The 26,958-nt window shown below is 32.5% G+C and overlaps 1 protein-coding gene across 3 annotated transcripts in view; it reads left to right on the forward strand.

Moving 5' to 3' along the window:
• LOC139495810 (uncharacterized) overlaps positions 1–26,958 on the forward strand; it is a 52,131-nt gene that overhangs the window by 15,944 nt on the left and 9,229 nt on the right. The window contains exon 1 of one of the 3 annotated variants that reach the window (XM_071284187.1): positions 2,723–2,874. The exons of 1 other annotated variant lie outside the window; for it this stretch is intronic. The gene's annotated coding sequence lies outside the window, so the exon portion shown is untranslated. Of the gene's footprint in view, positions 1–2,722; positions 2,875–26,786; positions 26,847–26,958 lie in introns of those variants that run through there. One more of the 3 variants, XM_071284184.1, reaches the window with a different exon arrangement.

The raw sequence follows: 26,958 nt of genomic DNA on the forward strand, positions 1-26,958 counted from the left end.
CCTATAGTGCATTCTAACTGTTTAGATATATTTGTTTGACTCTTTTTTCCTTTCACAACACAATGTCGTATGGTTGCCAATGAGACAACTCTCTACAAGAGACCAAATCACACAGAATTTAACAACTAAAAGTCACCGTACGGCCTTCAACAATGAGCAAAGCCCATACCGCATAGTCAGCTATGAAAGGCCCCGAAATGGGAATGTAAAACAGTTCAAACGAGAAAATTAACGGCCTAATTTGTGTACAAAAAACTTGTTTACATACTTGCACTTGTCCGTGGTGGTTGCATATGTCGCTTACATATTTCAATTGATTTTATTTAGAAATTGCACTTCCATGTACTCAGTCTTGTTTAGCCATTGGAATCAAAGCAATATAACATCATTTTCCGTCATGCTGAAATCAATCTCTGCATTTATTACGTTATACAAACAAATCTTTAAAGTATCATAATAGCGAACGTGTAGGAAATTGATAGCTTTTGCTTAATTTTGTATTAGAAACTTTTTGGACAGTTTTACTATTGTAAGTACAGATGTTTTTATCATAATAAATGCTATATTCTGGATTTGTTTTAATGAACTACTTAACAGGTTTGGTTTAGTACATCGTTAGTCGTTGTTGCAATTTAATTGTTAAAATCTAAAGATGTTCGAAGTTTTTTAAACGATAATGTATTTCTCGGCTACAATCTCTTCGAAAAGATACCATACCTGTTAACCCTTCTAATGTCAGCTTTCTAAGGTTCTATATTGCTTTAATCTTTCTCTTCTAAATTAAACTGCCTCATTTTGTGTCTAGAGAATATGATGGTTATAGTTTATTTTCAGTATAACGCATTATGTATGTTGTCTCCTGTAATTCCACTTTTAATCGTATATCATTTATTCAGAAAATAATCTTGTTAAAAAAAGGTCAATGGTAACGTTTTTCTTCGTTTTGCGTCCGTTTGGTTGTAGGACAAAAATGCGTAATCACCAAAAAGGTCTTCTCAGTTAGTTTCTTTTATTTGAAAAATATACTGAGATTTGCATGAGGACAAATAAACTTAAGTCATGTACATGTATATTGAATATCCTTAATCCACTTGGTTCCATTTAAAAAAAATAGGATATTTCACAGATAAACAAACATGTATATGAATGGCCTAAACAAATATTATTCAATAATGTTTAGGGTAGTTAGTTAGGTAAAATAAAATGTTGACGTTAAACTTTATGCATTTCAATGACGGATCCAAGGGTGTGTGTGTAAGAATCCCCCCTTTTTCACGACCAATGCATTTGAGTGGGGACATTTGGTTGGAACCTTTTCTTTCTCCTGGGTTGGACAACCCTTTAAAAAATGGATTCGCCCCTGCATTGTAAGTTCTTATAGATATTTGTTGGGTCTATATGTACATGTATGTGTGTTTTACTATCGTAGTGACTGGTACATTTTGAAAATTTGATGTGACACACACCAAATTAAATTCACAAAAACACACGACCTAATGGGAACTAATTCATCTTTTTCAACAGATTATCTTTTAGTTGAAGGTTAAAGGTTAAATGTATTGACATTTATCATAGATTTTCTGTTATTCATATTGAATATCACAAAACACTGATTGTAATATCCAAGGTCAAGAAAACACGACTTAGGTAAAATATAAGTTGCAGATATACAGCAAGACAGTATTTAAGTAAAGCCATATTTATATAGCAATTAAGATCCTTGAATGTACATACAACAAGCAGTGACTTTAATGGAATAAAGATTGTACAACTTGTTTGGGAAATGTTCTGAGGGTAGGACTGCACGCCATTAACATGTAGAATTGTACCCAGATGCATATCCAGGATTCTGAATAAGGGAAGCGCGCGGGCCCCAAAACGAGACCAAATTTTGGATGGTATAGGTTACTAGTCTGGATTTACCATTAATATAGCATCATATTGGGACATCGCCCCTTTTACTCCGCATATGTAACCCCACAATCTGAATGTGCTTTTCACAAGTCAGGAGCCAATAATTCAATAGTTTGTTACTGTATACCAAATTTGTTATTTATTTTTTCTATATAAATCAGTAGTTGGTTTTCTGGATTGATTTTTGTTGATGTTTTTTTATAACTTTTAAAGCTTGCTATGCTGTTGTTGAAGGCAGTAGTACATTGTCCTGCAGTTAATTTCTGTGTCATTTTGTCTTTTGTGGATAGTTGTCCAATTTGAAATCATGCCACATCTTTTATTTTATATTGGAAATAGAAATTGTGTTGTACATTCGAATTCATTCTTTGCTTGCACTAAATCGTGCACTTAAAAATGTTCAAGGTAAGTGATTATGAGATAGCTGCCGACACCACTAGAATTTTTTTGGACGATTAATGTTTAACAGATAAAAACATTGACGCAAATATAAACACTGCCCTATGGAACTGATACTATAACATATGCTTCTTGAAAACTGCAGAAGCATACCGAATTAGTGTAGAAAAATCACGCATGGAAAATAACGTGAATTTCAAAACTTCTGTAAGTACGGTACCCCCCCGCCCCCCTTTTTTTCAAAGATCGGATTAATACTAATTACAACCTGAGACGAGCAATAGAAATCAATACAAAAAATATTAAAGGAATTAATGACGATGGTTAAATACCACAATTCAAACCTTCTTTTATTTATTTATTTTTGACCTGAAACGTACTTCAAAGGTCAGTATCGATTTTACTATCTTTTTTTGTTTGTATTTAAATACCGTTAGTGTTTTGATTACCTCGACTATTATCATAATTATATAAGTGTCGAGTACGTTGGCATACTATTATATATCCCGTGTTAAAGGTACTTTACTTGTTTGTTTGGGAGAGAAAGAGTGTACACGAACGGTAAGATCTTTATTCTTTTAGAAAATTGCTTTGACATACATGTATAAATACATTTATAGGGTTTATAAGTCCTTAAAATTGGATACAAAGTATTTTTGGATCCTTACATGGGTGCATTGTATTAAGGTTCATATGATAGATTTGACAAATATGGCCGTGTTTACAATAACAAATAAAGATAAATCTGTCCTTAAGCTTTAGAACTCAGATGTAAAATTACATTTAAACCTTACTGATTTCGCCGGATGTAACGAAAGAAACCTCAAAATCTGTATACTGTTATCTTTCTGAAATACAAAAGGCACGAATGCATTGCCAACCGATTAGAATGACATACGAAAATGAACAAGCGTGAACGCATAATCATTTGTACCGACTTTCTATGTTTTCTTCTATCATACATACGTGTATACGAACATAATACATTACGAGTGACCTTTTCAATGTCAAGAGAATTATATACTCAAGCATCGACCATTCATATTTTGATAAAAAAAAAAAGGGGGGGGGGTGTAAAAAAATACTTGTGTCATTCTAATTTTCTTGTTTCTTGCTTCAGAAGGGAAAGAATTCGCTTCGTTTATTGTTAGGGGGCAATACTTCAACATCCGTGGATTTAAAAAAACGTATAGCTCAGGTGAGTTTTGCGACAAACAAAATGCTACGAGTTTCATTAAAGTCGGAGAAAAAGTTGTCCGTGATAAAATCCACACGTCCCCCAACTAACAAAAATAAATGGTCAGTGTCCTATTTGAATACATGTTAAGTAATACAGTAATAGAACGCTAGTTTTTATCTTTTGTTTACATTAACGACTAGACGCACAGTAATTGTGTAATTACTTGTGTATAAGCAGTAAAGTAAACATGTAATGAGGGCCAACGAAAATATTTACACAACAAGAAATGATCAAATTTGTATAGTAATACTTGATCATGCTTAAGTTATTCAATTCTTTATTTACACTCAGACACAAAATATGTGTTACATGAGGACAAATTACATATCAAATACAATAAATGACAGAATAGACAGGTTACTACATGTAATAACAAAAGTGTAATTTCTAAAGATCATTAAACTTGTAAGATGGAATTCAGATATATGTGTTTTCTCCTACAGTACAAAACGATTTTGGGGTAATTTGACCAGACACAAAACCACTGTAATATAAAAATTCAATAATTTCCTAGGCACATGTTTTATTTAATTTTCTTTTAGTTACAATTATATTGAAAACACTCTGTCGGTTCATATGAATCAAGATTAAATAATCTATTGAATTCAAACATAATAATTACTATATATTTCAGTGGCGGATCCAGATATGTTCATAAGTGGGAGCCCGGGCCCCCTGAAAAACACTCTAAATTCGCCCCTGTATTTTCAAGTGTAAACAAGTTCTATATGACTCTTCAAATTCTTTAGCGACTCTTACTTATACCAATTATAAATGTAAGAACAAAAAACAACTTCAAAATTTATAAATCAATTCTTTGTCCATTATTTATTTTGTAGATTTAAATCACACATCCATGTATATACGAGTAATTATATACATAATGACCTTTAAGATTTTCTCTAAAAATATAAATAAACATATAGACATATTTTTAACTCAAATATCAAGATAGTTTGAAATCATTTTATAGCGTGTTTACACTGCATAATCTTAATATTTTCATAAAAATTGAGTTAGCTGAAAAAGTTACTACGAACATTTGATAAAAGTTCATTGCAAATATTGACCGATGGTTGTTGGTGTTTATCGCCAATTTCAACTGACTTAGCTATATTATAGCGGTCATTTATAATTGACGGAGGAAAATGAAATACCCAGGTGAAACTAACAATATTTCACTGCCGACAGGCAAGTGATCATTGTAGCTAAACCCAGTGGTGGATCCAGAAATTTTTATAAGTGGGGGCCCACTGACTGACTTAAGAGGGGCCCGCTCCAGTCACGCTTCGGTGATTCCCTATATAAGCAACCAAATTTTTTCCCAAAAAGGGGGGGGGGGCCGGGCCCCCTTGGCCCCTCTAAATCCGCCTCTGAAACCACGTAGTTCAGTCGGCCTCCGAGGCATGCAGAACCTGTGCAAAATGGAACAGGTTGCTTAATATTCTATTTTGTCTCCTTTTGGTGCATTTAGACACTTCATGTATACATTTTAGTAAATGTATGTATAATATAAAATAAATCCTTAATTTCCAATTTTACGCCCTTAAAGAAAACAAAGCCGCCATCTTCATGAATTTATATCGTGAAATAAAACACAACGCAATAAAAAGTTCAAATTGAATTAAATATGATTACCACTGTTTTAGAACTTTGATGACACAATATTTAGGAACCACTCCAGTTAATATTTGTAGCATGCAGGGAGATTGAAACGAAATTGAGATGGGCCGTGCAATTTTCTGAGATAGGAAGGGGGTATCCAACTATTTAATAATTCGGTGTTGGGGCATCGACATTTTTTTTTATCATTTGAAAAAAGCCACATTATGTATGTATGTGCCTGTCCTAAGTCAGGAGCCTGTAATTCAGTAGTTGTCGTTTGTTTATGTGTTACATATTCCATTTCGTGCATTTAGTTTTCTCGTTTGAATTGTTTTACATTGTCATTTTGGGGCCTTTTATAGCTGACTATGTGGTATGGGCTTCATTCATTGTTGAAGGTCGTACGGTGACCTATAGCTGTTAATTTCGGTGTCGTTTTAGTCTCTTGTGGAGAGTTTTCATTGGCAATCATACCACATCTCCTTTTTTTTTTTATTATATAAAGCTGTATTTTAAGCAATATCTGATTAATCAGCATAAGTGTGTATAACACTTGCTTCACATGCCATTAATTAATTGCGTTTTACGCCATTTTTAGCCATTTTAATATATCTGTGCGAACAGATTTACATGTGTGGATATAGGATTTAAAAAGGATTGAAGGGGCGGCTGGCAAGCCAATATTTGTAGTAATACTTAAAATATCATATGTGAAGCTCCCTGACCCCTCTAAAACGTTTTATTAATGGAGAAAATCGAAGTTCTTGAGAAAAAATCCACCGTCAGCAAGGAAACTTGCAAGCGAAACTCTTTTAGCACGACTCTATACAGATGTAGTAATCCCATGACGGGAGTAAATTGCAGTTACTCATATTTCTATACCGCAGCCAGAATGTACTGATGGGAATCCTTTATTTCTTAACGCTTAAATTTTTCTATTCTTTATTCATTTTTCTCATTCTTTAGTTTTGGGCAATTTATTCTGTACTTATATCCCTTAATCACTATTCCGTTAAACCCGTATAGATCATCCGATATTGCTTTAATATTCGCCGACTTATATATAGAACTATCTTTACATGTAAAAATCATGTCAGTTTACACTTTGACAAAACGCAGACAAATACTACAAAAAATTGTATTACAAAAGATTGTCAATTGAGAAACATAAGTATTTTGTAACGAAAAAGTACATTTGACCTAATTACATTTAAATACGAGCATACAATACACTTTTAAAAATAAAACGTGAAAATCACTCACCAGTTTTGAAATAAATTAATAATGGTATTTAAATTTTTAAAAAGCCGGTCGAATAAGGAAAGTAGTAAATTATATTTCATAAGTAATTTTGTAAAAATTAAAAACCAATTGTTCAAAGAACAATTGAAGGTCTTTCAACCAATAAGGATCTATTTTTATATGAAAATATTAAGATTCAGTTGAAAATGTCAGTTGCTATGGCTTTATGATATGAAAGTATGAATTTCGAGCAAAGGTCAAAATCTAGAACGTCCAATTAACCTATGACCTTGACCCCAATTTCAAGGTCATAAACCAAGGATCCCAAATCAAAAGACCCTAGGTCAGTAGTATGTATGGTTCATGAGTAATATCACTTTATGCATAATTCTACATATAAGAGGGGCAAAAACTCCCGTTTATTGTCTAGACACCCTTCCAATCAAAAATTTTAAGTTACAACATGTCGAAACTAACAATTTAGTAAAAAGAATTTGTCGAATTTCTAATAAAGTTAATGAGAATAAGTGAAAATAAGCCAAAATCAAAATTTAGAATTTGACCTTGACCTTTGACCTTGACCTAATTTTCATATTTTTGGACCAAGGATCTTAAATCAAAAGACCCTAGGTCTCTATCACTTATAGTTTACCAGTTAGAAATGCATATCACTGATATCATATATAAAAGGGGGGATAACTCTCATATGGAGTCTCCGGATAGCTTCCGTTGAAATGAAACAGAACATCCTAAGGATATAACGAGCAATTTGGAAAAATAAATTTGTCGGTTTCTTATACGGTTGCGAAGGAGTAGTGGCCACAAGAAAAACAGTGTTCGGGGAGATAACTCTTACAAGGTAAAGTTTTTTGTTACGCGGTGTCAGTTTCAGAAAAATAAAGGCAACAGTAGTATACCGCTGTTCAAAACTCATAAATCCATGGACAAAAAACAAAATCGGGGTAACAAACTAAAACCGAGGGAAACGCATTAAATATAAGAGGAGAACAACGACACAACACCGAAAAGCAACACACAAAACACCACGAGAATAACAAATATAACATCAAAACCAAATACAAGAATTTGGGATAGATAAGTACCGTGCCACGTCTTATCTAAAAAATAAGAGAAAACACAAACGACTCAACGTTAAAATGCAACACACACAGAAACGAACAATATTATAACAATGGCCATCTTCCTGACTTGGTACAGGACACTTTTAAAGGGGAATAAAAGTGGTGGGTTGAACCTGGTTTTATGGCATGCCAAACCTCGCACTTTAATGGCAAAGTTAAATATAACATTGAAATGACAACATAATATTACAGGACTACAATACAAATAAAAGCGTATTAACTGTTCGATATCATTTACCTTATATCTAAGTGATATCTTGTGAAACAAAAAAACAGCGAAGGAAAAAAAAAGTTGGCGGAAGAAAAAAAAAAAAAATAATAATAATTAAAAACCAATTGTTCAGAGAACAATTGAAGGTCTTTCCACTAGTAAAGATCTATTTTTATATGGAAATATAAAAAATCAGTTTAAAATGTTAGTTCCTATGGCTTTATGATGTATTAATATCAATTTAAAGCAAAGGTCAAAATCTAGAACGTCTTATTAACCTATGACCTTGACCTCAATTTTAAGGTCACAAACCAAGGATCTTAAATCAAAAGACCCTAGGTCTTTAATATGTTTGGTTAAAGAGTAATATCACTTTACGGGTAAACCTAAATATACGATGGGCAAAAACTCCCATTTATTATCTGCGCACCCTTTCAACCAAGATATACAAGTAAGGACATGTCGTAACTAACAATTTATGAAAAATTATTTGTAGATATGTCATACGGTATTTGAAAATCAGTGAAAATAAGCAAAAATCAAAATTTAGAACATGACCTTGACCTTTGACCTTGACCTCATTTTCATTTTTTTGGACCAAGGACCTCAAATCTGAAGACCCTAGGTCTCTATCACTTATGGTTTACCAGTTAGAAATGCATATTACTTATATCATTTACATAAGGGGAAATAACTCTCATATGGAGTCTCTGGAAAGCTTCGGTCCAAATGAATTGCCTAATCCTGAAGATGTAACGAGCAATTTGGTAAAATAAATTTGTCGTAACCTTTTACGGTTGCGAAGGAGTAGTGGCCACAAGAAAAACAGTGTTTGGGGAGATAACTCTTACAACGCAAAGTATTTGGTTACGCAGTTGTCAGTTTTAAAAGCGCATACACTTTACGATATCATATTCCAAATATCTAAGCGACATCTTTTGAAACATCAATACTACGCAAGAAAAAAATTAGGCGGAAGAAAAAAAAAAAAAAAAAATAATAATAATTAAAAACCAATTGTTCAGAGAACAATTGAAGGTCTTTCCAAAAGTAAAGGTCTATTTTGATATTGAAATATGAAAAATCAGTTTAAAATGTTAGTTCCTATGGCTTTATGATGTATTTATATGAATTTAAAGCAAAGGTCAAAATCTAGAACGTCCTTTTAACCTATGACCTTGACCTAAATTTCAAGGTCACAAATCAAGGACCTTAAATCATAAGACCCTAGGTCTTTAATATGTTTGGTTAATGAGTAATACCACTTTACGCGTAATTCTAAATGTAAGATGGACAAAAACTCCAATTTATTGTATGCGCATCCTTTCAACCAAAATATACAAGTAAGGACATGTCGCAACTAACAATTTAGGAAAAAATATTTGTCAATATGTCATACAGTATTTGAAAATAAGTGAAAATAAGCCAAAATCAAATTTTAGAATATGACCTTGACCTTTGACCTTGACCTTATTTTCATTTTTTTGGACCAAGGATCTCAAATCAAGAGACCCAAGGTCTCTATCACTTATGGTTTACCAGTTAGAAACGCATATCACTTATATCAAATGCATAAGGGGAAATAACTCTCATATGGAGTCTCCAGATAGCTTCGGTCCAAATGAATTGCCTAATCCTGAAGAAGTAACGAGCAATTTGGTAAAATAAATTTGTCGTATCTTTTACGGTTGCAAAGGAGTAGTGGCCACAAGAAAAACAGTGTTTGGGGAGATAACTCTTACAACGTAAAGTATTTTGTTACACAGTTGTAAATTTTAAAAGCGTATAAACTATACGACATCATATTCCAAATATCTAAGCGACATCTTTTGAAACATCAATACTACGCAAGAAAAAAATTTAGGCGGAAGAAAAAAAAAAAAAAAAATTAAAAACCAATTGTTCAGAGAACAATTGTAGGTCTTTCCACTAGAAAAGATCTTTTTTGATATTGAAATATTAAAAATCAGTTTAAAATGTTAGTTCCTATGGCTGTATGATGTATTTATATGAATTTAAAGCAAAGGTCAAAATCTAGAACGTCATATTAACCTATGACCTTGACCTCAATTTCAAGTTCACAAACCAAGGACCTTAAATCAAAAGACCCAAGGTCTTTAATATGTTTGGTTTATTAGTAATATCACTTTACGCGTAATTCTAAATGTAAGATGGGCAAAAACTCCTATTTATTGTCTGCGCACCCTTTCAATCAAAATATACAAGTAAGGACATGTCGCAACTAACAATTTATGAAAAATTATTTGTCGATATGTCATAAGGTATTTGAAAATAAATGAAAATAAGCCAAAATCAAAATTTAGAATATGACCTTGACCTTTGACCTTGACCTCATTTTTATTATTTTCGACCAAGGACCCCAAATCTAAAGACCCTATGTCTTTATCACTTATGGTTTACCATTTAGAAATGCATATCACTTAATTTAAGGGAAAAGGGGGAATAACTCTCATATGGAGTCTCCGTAAAGCTTCGGTCCAAATGAATATCCTAATCCTGAAGATGTAACGAGCAATTTGGTAAAATAAATTTGTCGTAATCTTTAACGGTTGCGAAGGAGTAGTGGCCACAAGAAAAACAGTGTTTGGGGAGATAACTCTTACAACGTAAAGTATTTTGTTACACAGTTGTAAATTTTTAAAGCGTATAAACTATACGATACCATATTCCAAATATCTAAGCGACATCTTTTGAAACATCAATAATACGCAAGAAAAAAAATTAGGCGGAAGAAAAAAAAAAAAAAAAATAATAATAATAATAATAATTAAAAACCAATTGTTCAGAGAACAATTGTAGGTCTTGCCACTAGAAAAGATCTTTTTTGATATTGAAATATTAAAAATCAGTTTAAAATGTTAGTTCCTATGGCTGTATGATGTATTTATATGAATTTAAAGCAAAGGTCAAAATCTAGAACGTCATATTAACCTATGACCTTGACCTCAATTTCAAGTTCACAAACCAAGGACCTTAAATCAAAAGACCCAAGGTCTTTAATATGTTTGGTTTATTAGTAATATCACTTTACGCGTAATTCTAAATGTAAGATGGGCAAAAACTCCTATTTATTGTCTGCGCACCCTTTCAATCAAAATATACAAGTAAGGACATGTCGCAACTAACAATTTATGAAAAATTATTTGTCGATATGTCATAAGGTATTTGAAAATAAATGAAAATAAGCCAAAATCAAAATTTAGAATATGACCTTGACCTTTGACCTTGACCTCATTTTTATTATTTTCGACCAAGGACCCCAAATCTAAAGACCCTATGTCTTTATCACTTATGGTTTACCATTTAGAAATGCATATCACTTAATTTAAGGGAAAAGGGGGAATAACTCTCATATGGAGTCTCCGTAAAGCTTCGGTCCAAATGAATATCCTAATCCTGAAGATGTAACGAGCAATTTGGTAAAATAAATTTGTCGTAATCTTTAACGGTTGCGAAGGAGTAGTGGCCACAAGAAAAACAGTGTTTGGGGAGATAACTCTTACAACGTAAAGTATTTTGTTACACAGTTGTAAATTTTTAAAGCGTATAAACTATACGATACCATATTCCAAATATCTAAGCGACATCTTTTGAAACATCAATAATACGCAAGAAAAAAAATTAGGCGGAAGAAAAAAAAAAAAAAAAATAATAATAATAATAATAATAATCAGAACAAATTCAATAGGTCTTTCCACGGAAAGGTGGAAAGACCTAATAATAATCAGAACAAATTCAATAGGTCTTTCCACGGAAAGGTGGAAAGACCTAATAATAATAATAATAATAATCAGAACAAAACCTATAGGTCTTTCCACGGAAAAGTGGAAAGACCTAATAATAATCAGAACAAAACCTATAGGTCTTTCCACGGAAAAGTGGAAAGACCTAAATAATAATAATAATAATAATAATCAGAACAAATTCAATAGGTCTTTCCACGGAAAGGTGGAAAGACCTAATAATAATCAGAACAAATACAATAGGTCTTTCCACGGAAAAGTGGAAAGACCTAATAATCAGAACAAACCCTATAGGTCTTTCACCTGAAAGGTTGAAAGACCTAATTATAAAATATATTACGCAAAGACAACAGATCTTTCATCTTATCTTTTCGCGGGATTCTCGCGGGATTACAACATATTGATTTGTGTCTTAGTCTATTAACAGTGTCATTATGACAAGTTAATAATTGATGATTGCTAGAGGGTCGGAATGGAGGTCCTTATTTTCTTTATTCTTTAATCTGTTAAACAGTTCTTCTCTCTTCTTTTTAGCTTTTTGTCAATTATTCTCTATACTTGATATTTAGGCCTATTTTCTCTTTAACTATAATTTTGTGTGCCTTTTATTCTATACCCTTTGGTCATTTTCTCTATTCTGTAAAGGAGCTTCGGTGGCGGGGTGGTATAAGTAGTTACTACTGTAATCCCTAGCCAGTCAACACTGAGGTTGTGAGTTCGAACCCCGCGCGTGCTGGTGCACTCGACTTCCAATCTTAATTAACTAGGATTGTCAGTTTTCCTATCGAAGGTCTGTGGTTTTCTCCGGGCAATCCGGCTTCATCCACCGATAAAAATAGCCTAAATGCAGTGCTTAAAAATGTAAATGGGGCGTTAAAACACCAAAAATCAAAAATCAAATATATTCTGTAGAGCCAATCCAGACCCTCGTGCAATTATCATTTATTTACTTACCTTACATGATCTTTCTACTTTTAGAATGTTGGTACCATCGAGCAATCTTTATGGGGATTTATATCTTTGTGGATCTAAGCCTCATTAAACATGACACATCTCTGTTCTTTTTTTTTCTTAATTAGGTCTTTCAACCTTTCTGTTGAAAGACCTATTGTATTTGTTCTGATTATTAGGTCTTTCAACCTTTCTGTTGAAAGACCTATTGTATTCGTTCTGATTATTAGGTCTTTCAACCTTTCAGGTGAAAGACCTATAGGGTTTGTTCTGATTATTATTATTATTAGGTCTTTCAACCTTTCTGTTGAAAGACCTATTGTATTTGTTCTGATTATTAGGTCTTTCAACCTTTCTGTTGAAAGACCTATTGTATTTGTTCTGATTATTATTAGGTCTTTCAACCTTTCAGGTGAAAGACCTATAGGGTTTGTTCTGATTATTATTATTATTATTATTTTTTTTTTTTTTCTTCCGCCAACTTTTTTTTCCTTCGCTGTTTTTTTGTTTCACAAGATATCGCTTAGATATTTGGTAAATGATATCAAACAGTTAATACGCTTCTGAAACTGACACCGCGTAACAAAAAACTTTACCTTGTAAGAGTTATCTCCCCGAACACTGTTTTTCTTGTGGCCACTACTCCTTCGCAGCCGTATAAGAAACCGACAAATTTATTTTTCCAAATTGCTCGTTATATCCTTAGGATGTTCTGTTTCATTTCAACCGAAGCTATCCGGAGACTCCATATGAGAGTTATCCCCCCTTTTATATATGATATCAGTAATATGCATTTCTAACTGGTAAACTATAAGTGATAGAGACCTAGGGTCTTTTGATTTAAGATCCTTGGTCCAAAAAAATGAAAATTAGGTCAAGGTCAAAGGTCAAGGTCAAATTCTAAATTTTGATTTTGGCTTCTTTTCACTTATTCTCATTAACTTTATAAGATTTCGACAAATTCTTTTTACTAAATTGTTAGTTGTGACATGTCGTAAGTTAAAATTTTTGATTGGAAGGGTGCGTAGACAATAAACGGGAGTTTTTGCCCCTCTTATATGTAGAATTATGCATAAAGTGATATTACTCATGAACCATACATACTGCTGACCTAGGGTCTTTTGATTTGGGATCCATGGTTTATGACCTTGAAATTAGGGTCAAGGTCATAGGTTAATTGGACGTTCTAGATTTTGACCTTTGCTCGAAATTCATATTTTCATATCATAAAGCCATAGCAACTGACATTTTCAACTGAATCTTAATATTTTCATATCAAAATAGATCCTTATTGGTTGAAAGACCTTCAATTGTTCTTTGAACAATTGGTTTTTAATTATTATTATTATTATTATTTTTATTTTTTTTCTTCCGCCAACTTTTTTTTCCTTCGCTGTTTTTTTGTTTCACAAGATGTCGCTTAGATATTTGGTATATTATATCGAACAGTTAATGCGCTTCTGAAACTGACACCGCGTAACAAAAACCTTTACCTTGTAAGAGTTATCTCCCCGAACACTGTTTTTCTTGTGGCCACTAAGGCTTCGCAACCGTATAAGAAACCGACAAATTTATTTTTCCAAATTGCTCGTTATATCCTCAGGATGTTCTGTTTCATTTTGACCGAAGCTATCCGGAGACTCCATATGAGAGTTATCCCCCCTTTTATATATGATATAAGTGATATGCATTTCTAACTGGTAAACCATAAGTGATAGAGACCTAGGGTCTTTTGATTTTAGATTCTTGGTCCAAAAAAATGCAAATTAGGTCAAGGTCAAAGGTCAAGGTCAAATTTTAAATTTTGATTTTTGCTTATTTTCACTTATTTTCAATTACTTAATAAGATTTCGACAAATTATTTTTACGAAATTGTTAGTTGCGACATGGCGTTACTTATAAATTTTGGTTACAAGGGTGCGTAGACAATAAATGGGAGTTTTCGCCCCTCTTATATTTAGAAATATGCGTAAAGTGATATTACTCATGAACCATACATAATACAGACCTAGGGTCTTTTGATTTTGGATCCTATGTTTATGACCTTGAAATTGAGGTCAAGGTCATAGGTAAATTGGACGTTCTAGATTTTGACCTTTGGTCGAAATTCATTTTTATACATCATAAAGCCATAGGAACTGACATTTTCAACTGATTCTTTATATTTTCATATCAAAATACATCCTTATTGGTTGAAAGACCTTCAATTGTTCTTTGAACAATTGGTTTTTAATTATTATTATTATTATTATTATTTTTTTTTTTTTTCTTCCGCCAACTTTTTTTTCCTTCGCTGTTTTTTTGTTTCACAAGATGTCCCTTAGATATTTGGTATATGATATCGAACAGTTAATGCGCTTCTGAAACTGACACCGCGTAACAAAAACCTTTACCTTGTAAGAGTTATCTCCCCAAACACTGTTTTTCTTGTGGCCACTACTACTTCGCAACCGTATAAGAAACCGACAAATTTATTTTTCCAAATTGCTCGTTATATCCTTAGGATGTTCTGTTTCATTTCAACGGAAGCTATCCGGAGACTCCATATGAGAGTTATCCCCCCTTTTATATATGATATCAGTGATATGCATTTCTAACTGGTAAACTATAAGTGATAGAGACCTAGGGTCTTTTGATTTAAGATCCTTGGTCCCAAAAAATGAAAATTAGGTCAAGGTCAAAGGTCAAGGTCAAATTCTTAATTTTTGATTTTGGCTTATTTTCACCTTTTATTCATTAACCTTATAAGATATCGACAATTTTTTTTTACTAAATTGTTGGTTGCGACATGTCGTAACTTATAAATTTTGGTTGCGAGGGTGCGTAAACAATAAAAGGGAGTTTTCGCCCCTCTTATATTAAGAATTATGCGTAAAGTGATTTTACTCATGAACCATACATATTAAGGAACTAGTGTCTTTTTATTTGAGATGTTTAGTCTATGACCTTGAAATTGAGGTCAAGGTCATAGGTTAATTGGACGTTCTAGATTTTGACCTTTGCTTAAAATTCATAGTTATACATCATTAAGCCATAGGAACTGACATTTTCAACTGAATTTTAATATTTTCATATCTAAATAGATCCTTATTGGTTGAAAGACCTTCAATTGTTCTCTGAACAATTGGTTTTTAATTATTTTTTTTCTTTTTTCTTCCGCCAACTTTTATTTCCTTCGCTGTTTTTTTGTTTCACAAGATATCGCTTAGATATAAGGTAAATGATATCGAACAGTTAATACGCTTCTGAAACTGACACCGCGTAACAAAAAACATTACCTTGTAAGAGTTATCTCCCCGAACACTGTTTTTCTTGTGGCCACTACTCCTTCGCAACCGTATAAGAAACCGACAAATTTATTTTTCCAAATTGCTCGTTATATCCTTAGGATGTTCTGTTTCATTTCAACCGAAGCTATCCGGAGACTCCATATGAGAGTTATCCCCCCTTTTATATATGATATCAGTGATATGCATTTCTAACTGGTAAACTATAAGTGATAGAGACCTAGGGTCTTTTGATTTAAGATCCTTGGTCCAAAAAAATGAAAATTAGGTCAAGGTCAAAGGTCAAGGTCAAATTCTAAATTTTGATTTTGGCTTATTTTCACTTATTCTCGTTAACTTTATAAGATTTCGACAAATTGTTTTTACTAAATTGTTAGTTGCGACATGTCGTAACTTAAAATTTTTGATTGGAAGCGTGCGTAGACAATAAACGTGAGTTTTTGCCCCTCTTATATTTAGAATTATGCATAAAGTGATATTACTCATGAACCATACATACTACTGACCTAGGGTCTTTTGATTTGGGATCCTTGGTTTATGACCTTGAAATTGGGGTCAAGGTCATAGGTAAATTGGACGTTCTAGATTTTGACCTTTGCTCGAAATTCATATTTTCATATCATAAAGCCATAGCAACTGACATTTTCAACTGAATCTTAATATTTTCATATCAAAATAGATCCTTATTGGTTGAAAGACCTTCAATTGTTCTTTGAACAATTGGTTTTTAATTATTATTATTATTATTATTATTTTTATTTTTTTTCTTCCGCCAACTTTTTTTTCCTTCTCTGTTTTTTTGTTTCACAAGATGTCGCTTAGATATTTGGTATATTATATCGAACACTTAATGCGCTTCTGAAACTGACACCGCGTAACAAAAACCTTTACCTTGTAAGAGTTATCTCCCCGAACACTGTTTTTCTTGTGGCCACTAAGGCTTCGCAACCGTATAAGAAACCGACAAATTTATTTTTCCAAATTGCTCGTTATATCCTCAGGATGTTCTGTTTCATTTTGAACGAAGCTATCCGGAGACTCCATATGAGAGTTATCCCCCCTTTTATATATGATATAAGTGATATGCATTTCTAACTGGTAAACCATAAGTGATAGAGACCTAGGGTCTTTTGATTTTAGATCCTTGGTCCAAAAAAATGAAAATTAGGTCAAGGTCAAAGGTCAAGGTCAAATTTTAAATTTTGATTTTTGCTTATTTTCACTTATTTTCAATTACTTAATAAGATTTCGACAAATTATTTTTACGAAATTGTTAGTTGCGACATGTCGTTACTTATAAATTTTGGTTACAAGGGTGCGTAGACAATAAATGGGAGTTTTCGGCCCTCTTATATTTAGAATTATGCGTAAAGTGATATTACTCATGAACCATACATAATACAGACCTAGGGTCTTTTGATTTGGGATCCTATGTTTAAGACCTTGAAATTGAGGTCAAGGTCATAGGTAAATTGGACGTTCTAGATTTTGACCTTTGGTCGAAATTCATTTTTATACATCATAAAGCCATAGGAACTGACATTTTCAACTGATTCTTTATATTTTCATATCAAAATACATCCTTATTGGTTGAAAGACCTTCAATTGTTCTTTGAACAATTGGTTTTTAATTAGGTCTTTCAACTTTTCTGTTGAAAGACCTATTGTATTTGTTCTGATTATTATTATTATTATTAGGTCTTTCCACCTTTCCGTGGAAAGACCTATAGGTTTTGTTCTGATTATTATTATTATTTTTTTTCTTCCGCCTAATTCTTTTCTTGCGTAATATTGATGTTTCAAAAGATGTCGCTTAGATATTTGGAATATGATATCATATAGTTTATACGCTTTAAATACTGACAATGGCGTATCAAAATACTTAACGTTGTAAGAGTTATCTCCCCAAACACTGTTTTTCTTGTGGCCACTACTCCTTCGCAACCGTAAAAGATTATGACAAAATTATTTTACCAAATTGCTCGTTACATCTTCAGGATTAGGATTTTAATTTTGACCGAAGCTATCCGGAGACTCCATATGAGAGTTATTCCCCCTTATGTATTTGATATAGGTGATATGCGTTTCTAACTTGTAAACTATAAGTGATAGAGACCTAGGGTCTTCAGATTTGAGATCCTTAGTCCAAAAAAATGAAAATCAGGTCAAGGTCAAAGGTCAAGGTCATATTCTAAAATTTGATTTTGGCTTATTTTCACTTATTTTTAAATACCGTATGACATATCGACAAATATTTATTCCAAAATTGTTAGTTGCGACATGTCCTTACTTGTATATTTTGGTTGAAAGGGTGCGCACACAAGAAATGGGAGTTTTTGTCCATCTTACATTTAGAATTACGCGTAAAGTGGTATTACTCATTAACCAAACATATTAAAGACCTAGGGTCTTTTGATTTAAGGTCCTTGGTTTGTGACCTTGAAATTGAGGTCAAGGTGATAGGTTTATACAACGTTCTAGATTTTGACCTTTGCTTTAAATTCATATAAATACATCATAAAGCCATAGGAACTAACATTTGAAACTGATTTTTCATATTTCAATATCAAAATAGATCTTTACAAGTGGAAAGACCTACAATTGTTCTCTGAACAATTGGTTTTTAATTATTATTATTATTATTTTTTTTTTTTTTTTTCTTCCGCCTAAATTTTTTTCTTGCGTAGTATTGATGTTTCAAAAGATGTCGCTTAGATATTTAGAATATGATGTTGTATAGTTTATACGCTTTAAAAATTTACAACTGCGTAACAAAATACTTTACGTTGTAAGAGTTATCTCCCCAAACACTGTTTTTCTTGTGGCCACTACTCCTTCGCAACCGTAAAAGATTACGACAAATTTATTTTACCAAATTGCTCGTTACATCTTAAGGATTAGGATATTCATTTGGACCGAAGCTTTACGGAGACTCCATATGAGAGTTATTCCCCTTTTTCATTTGAATTAAGTGATATGCATGTCTAACTGGTAAACCATAAGTGATAGAGACCAAGGGTCTTTAGATTTGAGGTCCTTTGTAAAAAAAAATGAAAATTAGGTCAACGTCAAAGGTCAAGGTCATATTCGAAATTTTGATTTTGGCTTATTTTCACTCATTTTCATTCATCTTATTAAATATTGACAAATTATTTTTACAAAATTGATAGTTGGGAAATGTAGTAACTTATAAATTTTGATTGGAAAGGTGCGTAGACAATAAATGGGAGTTTTTGCCCCTCTTATATTTAGAATTATGCGTAAAGTGATATTACTCATGAACCATACATACTACTGACCTAGGGTCTTTTGATTTGGGATCCTTGGTTGATGACCTTGAAATTGGGGTCAAGGTCATAGGTTAATTGGACGTTCTAGATTTTGACCTTTGCTCCAAATTCATATTTTCATATCATAAAGCCATAGCAACTGACATTTTCAACTGAATCTTAATATTTTCATATCAAAATAGATCCTTATTGGTTGAAAGACCTTCAATTGTTCTTTGAACAATTGGTTTTTAATTATTAGGTCTTTCAACCTTTCTGTTGAAAGACCTATTGTATTCGTTCTGATTATTATTAGGTCTTTCAACCTTTCAGTTGAAAGACCTATTGTTTTTGTTCTGATTATTAGGTCTTTCAACCTTTCAGGTGAAAGACCTATAGGGTTTGTTCTGATTATTATTATTATTATTATTATTATTATTATTTTTTTTTTTTTTTTTCTTCCGCCAACTTTTTTTTCCTTCGCTGTTTTTTTGTTTCACAAGATGTCGCTTAGGTATTTGGTATATGATATCGAACAGTTAATGCGCTTCTGAAACTGACACCGCGTAACAAAAACCTTTACCTTGTAAGAGTTATCTCCCCAAACACTGTTTTTCTTGTGGTCACTACTACTTCGCAACCGTATAAGAAACCGACAAATTTATTTTTCCAAATTGCTCGTTATATCCTTAGGATGTTCTGTTTCATTTCAACGGAAGCTATCCGGAGACTCCATATGAGAGTTATCCCCCCTTTTATATATGATATCAGTGATATGCATTTCTAACTGGTAAACTATAAGTGATAGAGACCTAGGGTCTTTTGATTTAAGATCCTTGGTCCAAAAAAATGAAAATTAGGTCAAGGTCAAAGGTCAAGGTCAAATTCTTAATTTTGATTTTGGCTTATTTTCACCTTTTTTCATTAACCTTATAAGATATCGACAATTTTTTTTTACTAAATTGTTAGTTGCGACATGTCGTAACTTATAAATTTTGGTTGCGAGGGTGCGTAAACAATAAAAGGGAGTTTTCGCCCCTCTTATATTAAGAATTATGCGTAAAGTGATTTTACTCATGAACCATACATATTAAGGAACTAGTGTCTTTTTATTTGAGATGTTTAGTCTATGACCTTGAAATTGAGGTCAAGGTCATAGGTTAATTGGACGTTCTAGATTTTGACCTTTGCTTAAAATTCATATTTATACATCATTAAGCCATAGGAACTGACATTTTCAACTGAATTTTAATGTTTTCATATCTAAATAGATCCTTATTGGTTGAAAGACCTTCAATTGTTCTTTGAACAATTGGTTTTTAATTATTTTTTTTTTTCTTCCGCCAAATTTTTTTTCCTTCACTGTTTTTTTGTTTCGCAAGATGTCGCTAAGATATATGGTATATGATATCGAACAGTTAATACGCTTCTGAAACTGACACCGCGTAACAAAAAACTTTACCTTGTAAGAGTTATCTCCCCGAACACTGTTTTTCTTGTGGCCACTACTTCTTCGCAACCGTATAAGAAACTGACAAATTTATTTTTCCAAATTGCTCGTTATATCCTCAGGATGTTCTGTTTCATTTGGACCGAAGCTATCTGGAGACTCCATATGAGAGTTATCCCCCCTTTTATATATGATATAAGTGATTTGCATTTCTAACTGGTAAACCATAAGTGATAGAGACCTAGGGTCTTTTGATTAAAGATCCTTGGTCCAAAAAAATGAAAATTAGGTCAAGGTCAAAGGTCAAGGTCAAATTTTAAATTTTGATTTTGGCTTATTTTCACTTATTTTCATTAACCTTATAAGATATCGACAAATTATTTTTACTAAATTGTTAGTTGCGACATGTCGTAACTTATAAATTTTGGTTGCAAGGGTGCGTAGACAATAAACGGGAGTTTTTGCCCCTCTTATATTTAGAATTATGCGTAAAGTGATATTACTCATGAACCATACATATTAAGGAACTAGTGTCTTTTGATTCGAGATGTTTAGTCTATGACCTTGAAATTGAGGTCAAGGTCAAAGGTTAATTGGACGTTCTAGATTTTGACCTTTGCTTTAAATTCATATTTATACATCATAAAGCCATAGGAACTGACATTTTGAACTGAATTTTAATATTTTCATATCAAAATAGATCTTTATTAGTTGAAAGACCTGCAATTGTTCTTTGAACAATTGGTTTTTAATTATTATTATTATTATTATTTTTATTTTTTTTCTTCCGCCAACTTTTTTTTCCTTCGCTGTTTTTTTGTTTCACAAGATGTCGCTTAGATATTTGGTATATTATATCGAACAGTTAATGCGCTTCTGAAACTGACACCGCGTAACAAAAACCTTTACCTTGTAAGAGTTATCTCCCCGAACACTGTTTTTCTTGTGGCCACTAAGGCTTCGCAACCGTATAAGAAACCGACAAATTTATTTTTCCAAATTGCTCGTTATATCCTCAGGATGTTCTGTTTCATTTTGACCGAAGCTATCCGGAGACTCCATATGAGAGTTATCCCCCCTTTTATATATGATATAAGTGATATGCATTTCTAACTGGTAAACCATAAGTGATAGAGACCTAGGGTCTTTTGATTTTAGATCCTTGGTCCAAAAAAATGAAAATTAGGTCAAGGTCAAAGGTCAAGGTCAAATTCTAAATTTTGATTTTGGCTTATTTTTCACTTATTTTCATTAACCTTATAAGATATCGACAAATTATTTTTACTAAATTATTAGTTGCGACATGTCGTAACTTATAAATTTTGGTTTCAAGGGTGCGTAGACAATAAACGGGAGTTTTCGCCCCTCTTATATTTAGAATTATGCGTAAAGTGATATTACTCATGAACCATACATATGAAGGAACTAGTGTCTTTTGATTCGAGATGTTTAGTCTATGACCTTGAATTTGAGGTCAAGGTCAAAGGTTAATTGGACGTTCTAGATTTTGACCTTTGCATTAAATTCATATTTATACATCATAAAGCCATAGGAACTGACATTTTTAACTGAATTTTAATATTTTCATATCAAAATAGATCTTTATTAGTTGAAAGACCTTCAATTGTTCTTTGAACAATTGGTTTTTAATTATTATTATTATTTTTTTTTTTTTTCTTCCGCCAACTTTTTTTTCCTTCGCTGTTTTTTTGTTTCACAAGATATCGCTTAGATATAAGGTAAATGATATCGAACAGTTAATACGCTTCTGAAACTGACACCGCGTAACAAAAAACTTTACCTTGTAAGAGTTATCTCCCCGAACACTGTTTTTCTTGTGGCCACTACTCCTTCGCGACCGTATAAGAAACCGACAAATTTATTTATCCAAATTGCTCGTTATATCCTTAGGATGTTCTGTTTCATTTCAACCGAAGCTATCCGGAGACTCCATATGAGAGTTATCCCCCCTTTTATATATGATATCAGTGATATGCATTTCTAACTGGTAAACTATAAGTGATAGAGACCTAGGGTCTTTTGATTTAAGATCCTTGGTCCAAAAAAATGAAAATTAGGTCAAGGTCAAAGGTCAAGGTCAAATTCTAAATTTTGATTTTGGCTTATTTTCACTTATTCTCATTAACTTTATAAGATTTCGACAAATTCTTTTTACTAAATTGTTAGTTGCGACATGTCGTAACTTAAAATTTTTGATTGGAAGGGTGCGTAGACAATAAACGGGAGTTTTTGCCCCTCTTATATTTAGAATAATGCGTAAAGTGATATTACTCAGGAACCATACATACTACTGACCTAGGGTCTTTTGCTTTGGGATCCTTGGTTTATGACCTTGAAATTGGGGTCAAGGTCATAGGTTAATTGGACGTTCTAGATTTTGACCTTTGCTCCAAATTCATATTTTCATATCATAAAGCCAAAGCAACTGACATTTTCAACTGAATCTTAATATTTTCATATCAAAATAGATCCTTATTGGTTGAAAGACCTTCAATTGTTCTTTGAACAATTGGTTTTTAATTATTATTATTATTATTTTTATTTTTTTTCTTCCGCCAACTTTTTTTTCCTTCGCTGTTTTTTTGTTTCACAAGATGTCGCTTAGATATAAGGTATATGATATCGAACAGTTAATACGCTTCTGAAACAGACACCGCGTAACAAAAAACTTTACCTTGTAAGAGTTATCTCCCCGAACACTGTTTTTCTTGTGTCCTCTAAGGCTTCGCAACCGTATAAGAAACCGACAAATTTATTTATCAAAATTGCTCGTTATATCCTCAGGATGTTCTGTTTCATTTTGACCGAAGCTATCCGGAGACTCCATATGAGAGTTATCCCCCCTTTTATATATGATATAAGTGATATGCATTTCTAGCTGGTAAACCATAAGTGATAGAGACCTAGGGTCTTTTGATTTAAGATCCTTGGTCCAAAAAAATGAAAATTAGGACAAGGTCAAAGGTCAAGGTCAAATTCTTAATTTTGATTTTGGCTTATTTTCACCTTTTTTCATTAACCTTATAAGATATCGACAATTTCTTTTTACTAAATTGTTAGTTGCGACATGTCGTAACTTATAAATTTTGGTTGCGAGGGTGCGTAAACAATAAAAGGGAGTTTTCGCCCCTCTTATATTAAGAATTATGCGTAAAGTGATTTTACTCATGAACCATACATATTAAGGAACTAGTGTCTTTTTATTTGAGATGTTTAGTCTATGACCTTGAAATTGAGGTCAAGGTCATAGGTAAATTGGACGTTCTAGATTTTGACCTTTGCTTAAAATTCATATTTATACATCATTAAGCCATAGGAACTGACATTTTCAACTGAATTTTAATATTTTCACATCTAAATAGATCCTTATTGGTTGAAAGACCTTCAATTGTTCTTTGAACAATTGGTTTTTAATTATTATTATTATTATTATTTTTTTTTTTTTTTTTCTTCCGCCAACTTTTTTTTCCTTCGCTGTTTTTTTGTTTCACAAGATGTCGCTTAGATATTTGGTATATTATATCGAACAGTTAATGCGCTTCTGAAACTGACACCGCGTAACAAAAACCTTTACCTTGTAAGAGTTATCTCCCCGAACACTGTTTTTCTTGTGGCCACTAAGGCTTCGCAACCGTATAAGAAACCAACAAATTTATTTTTCCAAATTGCTCGTTATATCCTCAGGATGTTCTGTTTCATTTTGACCGAAGCTATTCGGAGACTCCATATGAGAGTTATCCCCCCTTTTATATAAGATATAAGTGATATGCATTTCTAACTGGTAAACCATAAGTGATAGAGACCTAGGGTCTTTTGATTTTAGATCCTTGGTCCAAAAAAATGAAAATTAGGTCAAGGTCAAAGGTCAAGGTCAAATTTTAAATTTTGATTTTTGCTTATTTTCACTTATTTTCAATTACTTAATAAGATTTCGACAAATTATTTTTACTAAATTGTTAGTTGCGACATGTCGTAACTTAAAATTTTTGATTGGAAGGGTGCGTAGACAATAAACGGGAGTTTTTGCCCCTCTTATATGTAGAATTATGCATAAAGTGATATTACTCATGAACCATACATACTACTGACCTAGGGTCTTTTGATTTGGGATCCTTGGTTTATGACCTTGAAATTAGGGTCAAGGTCATAGGTTAATTGGACGTTCTAGATTTTGACCTTTGCTCGAAATTCATATTTTCATATCATAAAGCCATAGCAACTTACATTTTCAACTGAATCTTAATATTTTCATATCAAAATAGATCCTTATTGGTTGAAAGACCTTCAATTGTTCTTTGAACAATTGGTTTTTAATTCTAATAAGTGTTTGTCTAAGCAAAAATCAAAGTTAAACAGTAAATGATATCAATACTTCTTCAGTTTTCAGCATTGCTATACCACTTTTGAATAAAGTTCAATAAACTTGTCGTGCTAAATTGGCTTCACAAAAGTGTTGATATCGATAATGCGTAAAGGGGCAATAGCTACAAAAATGATGAACTCAAACTATGATTTAGTATTTGGTTCTATCATTGGTAAAAGCGGATCGAATTGTGAAATAGCATTTTGCTAGTAGAAATCAGTTTGGTTCAATTTAGTTAAAATTAATAAAGAATCTCTAAAGTATTAGTGGCTTGCAAGTCAATTAACAAACCTTGTGTCTCCATGTGCAATTAAATTTTACATCTAATTGGAGAAATATTGGTATGTCTTGTTATAAAAAAAGAGTCTACATTGAAAGCGAATCAAGGCAGCAACGAGCTAACACCTTTGGTTGACTAATTCTTCCCTCATAGAAATTATTCTGATACAGGGAAAACGACGATATTTCTTCGAAATGAAATCAAAACCAATTTTGTTTTCCACATAATTAATATTGCCAATAATTAACAAGTTCCGGGTCGAATCCGATACCGATACCAATAATATATTCACCTGTTCCCTATTACCTTATCTGTACGTTCCGCATTTGACAGGCGCACCACCAAACAGTGACTTTAGGATTTTGCTGTACGGGTCATAATTAAAGGGTGTGTTCCGCATTTGACAGGCGCACCACCAAACGGTGTATTTAGGATTTTGCTATATACACGGGTCATAATCAAAGGGTACGTTCCGCATTTGACAGGCGCACCACCAAACGGTGTATTTAGGATTTTGCTATATACACGGGTCATAATCAAAGGGTCGACACTACTAAATTCAATCTTTGTCAAATTTTTCCCTATTGTAGTTTTACTCAGCAATCAGCAAGACTTTCTAAGATAACTAATATGGGACAATGATGTTGATTAAAAAATACTCCATTCCTGGATAGCCAGGACCTTTTGTTTTCCAAATAATTAATATTACCAATAATTGACAAGTTCCAGGTCGACGGGTTCAAACAGAAAGATTTGAAAGCAGAGAAAACTGTGTATCTTATAATCGACATGACTTTATCAGATGACAATACCAATTACTAAAATAAGGCTTAGGCATAGTTGTATACTTTAATTCAGTTACGGACCAGCGATATCACGGGTGTGTACTTGTATATATATAATAAAACATGTACTAGATATTTTTGGTTAATGCAACGCATTTACTTCGGCAGAGTTTGTTATAAACAGTCAAACTAATCCGTTGATGACTTCTATAAGTAAGTAGTAAATACACTATTGACTTGGTCATTTTAAAAAATTCTTCTGCTTTTTCGCGGTTGTTTTCTGTGATACCTGCCTAGACTTTCTTTAAGAATCCCTATTTTGAACTATTTCCAAACCGGTGTTCTAGTTGTCCTTGCATGATATCCCATACTCTTGTGTTGTACTATTATTATTTTAGTCTTTATAAATTTTCTTTTATTGCTCTTTGCTCAGATTCCGTTCTTTTTGTTTTCGTTCGGTATTCCGATTATGCTGTGTAATAACAGCCAAGTTTTTAACACCTATCCAGACGTATAATCCTACACACTTGCAGGTGCGAGTCGGACACTGCTTGTATATAAGGAACGAAAATAACTTTTACTGTGATATAAATAAATGACTTTATAACCACTAAAAGGTAAGCGATATTTTGTTACACTACACTATTGCTCTTACCATGAAAGTATTATATAATACTTGAATTCTCTTTACTAAATAATAGTGATTTGTTTATTATCTTTTTTATATAGTACGAGCAATGAAACATTTTTGTTGCCCATTATTGAAGGTTGTACATTGACCTATATTTGCTAGGGGTCTCTTGTGGAGAGTAGTCCCATTGGCAATCATACATCAATTTATAATATCTAACATTTTGTTTTAGGGAAAGAAATGAAATTGGTGAAGAATATAATTGAATATTATACAATTTGTTTAATCTCTTGTGAGTGCTATTCTATCTTGTTAAACAGTGTCAGTGGTGAATTTATTGGAGGGGGTCCACGAGTGTTTGAACCCCCTTTTTGTTTGAAAACTATAAATGTAATGCTTTTGTA

The sequence above is a fragment of the Mytilus edulis genome, chromosome 11, assembly GCF_963676685.1.
Source record: "Mytilus edulis chromosome 11, xbMytEdul2.2, whole genome shotgun sequence".
Taxonomy (NCBI): domain Eukaryota; kingdom Metazoa; phylum Mollusca; class Bivalvia; order Mytilida; family Mytilidae; genus Mytilus; species Mytilus edulis.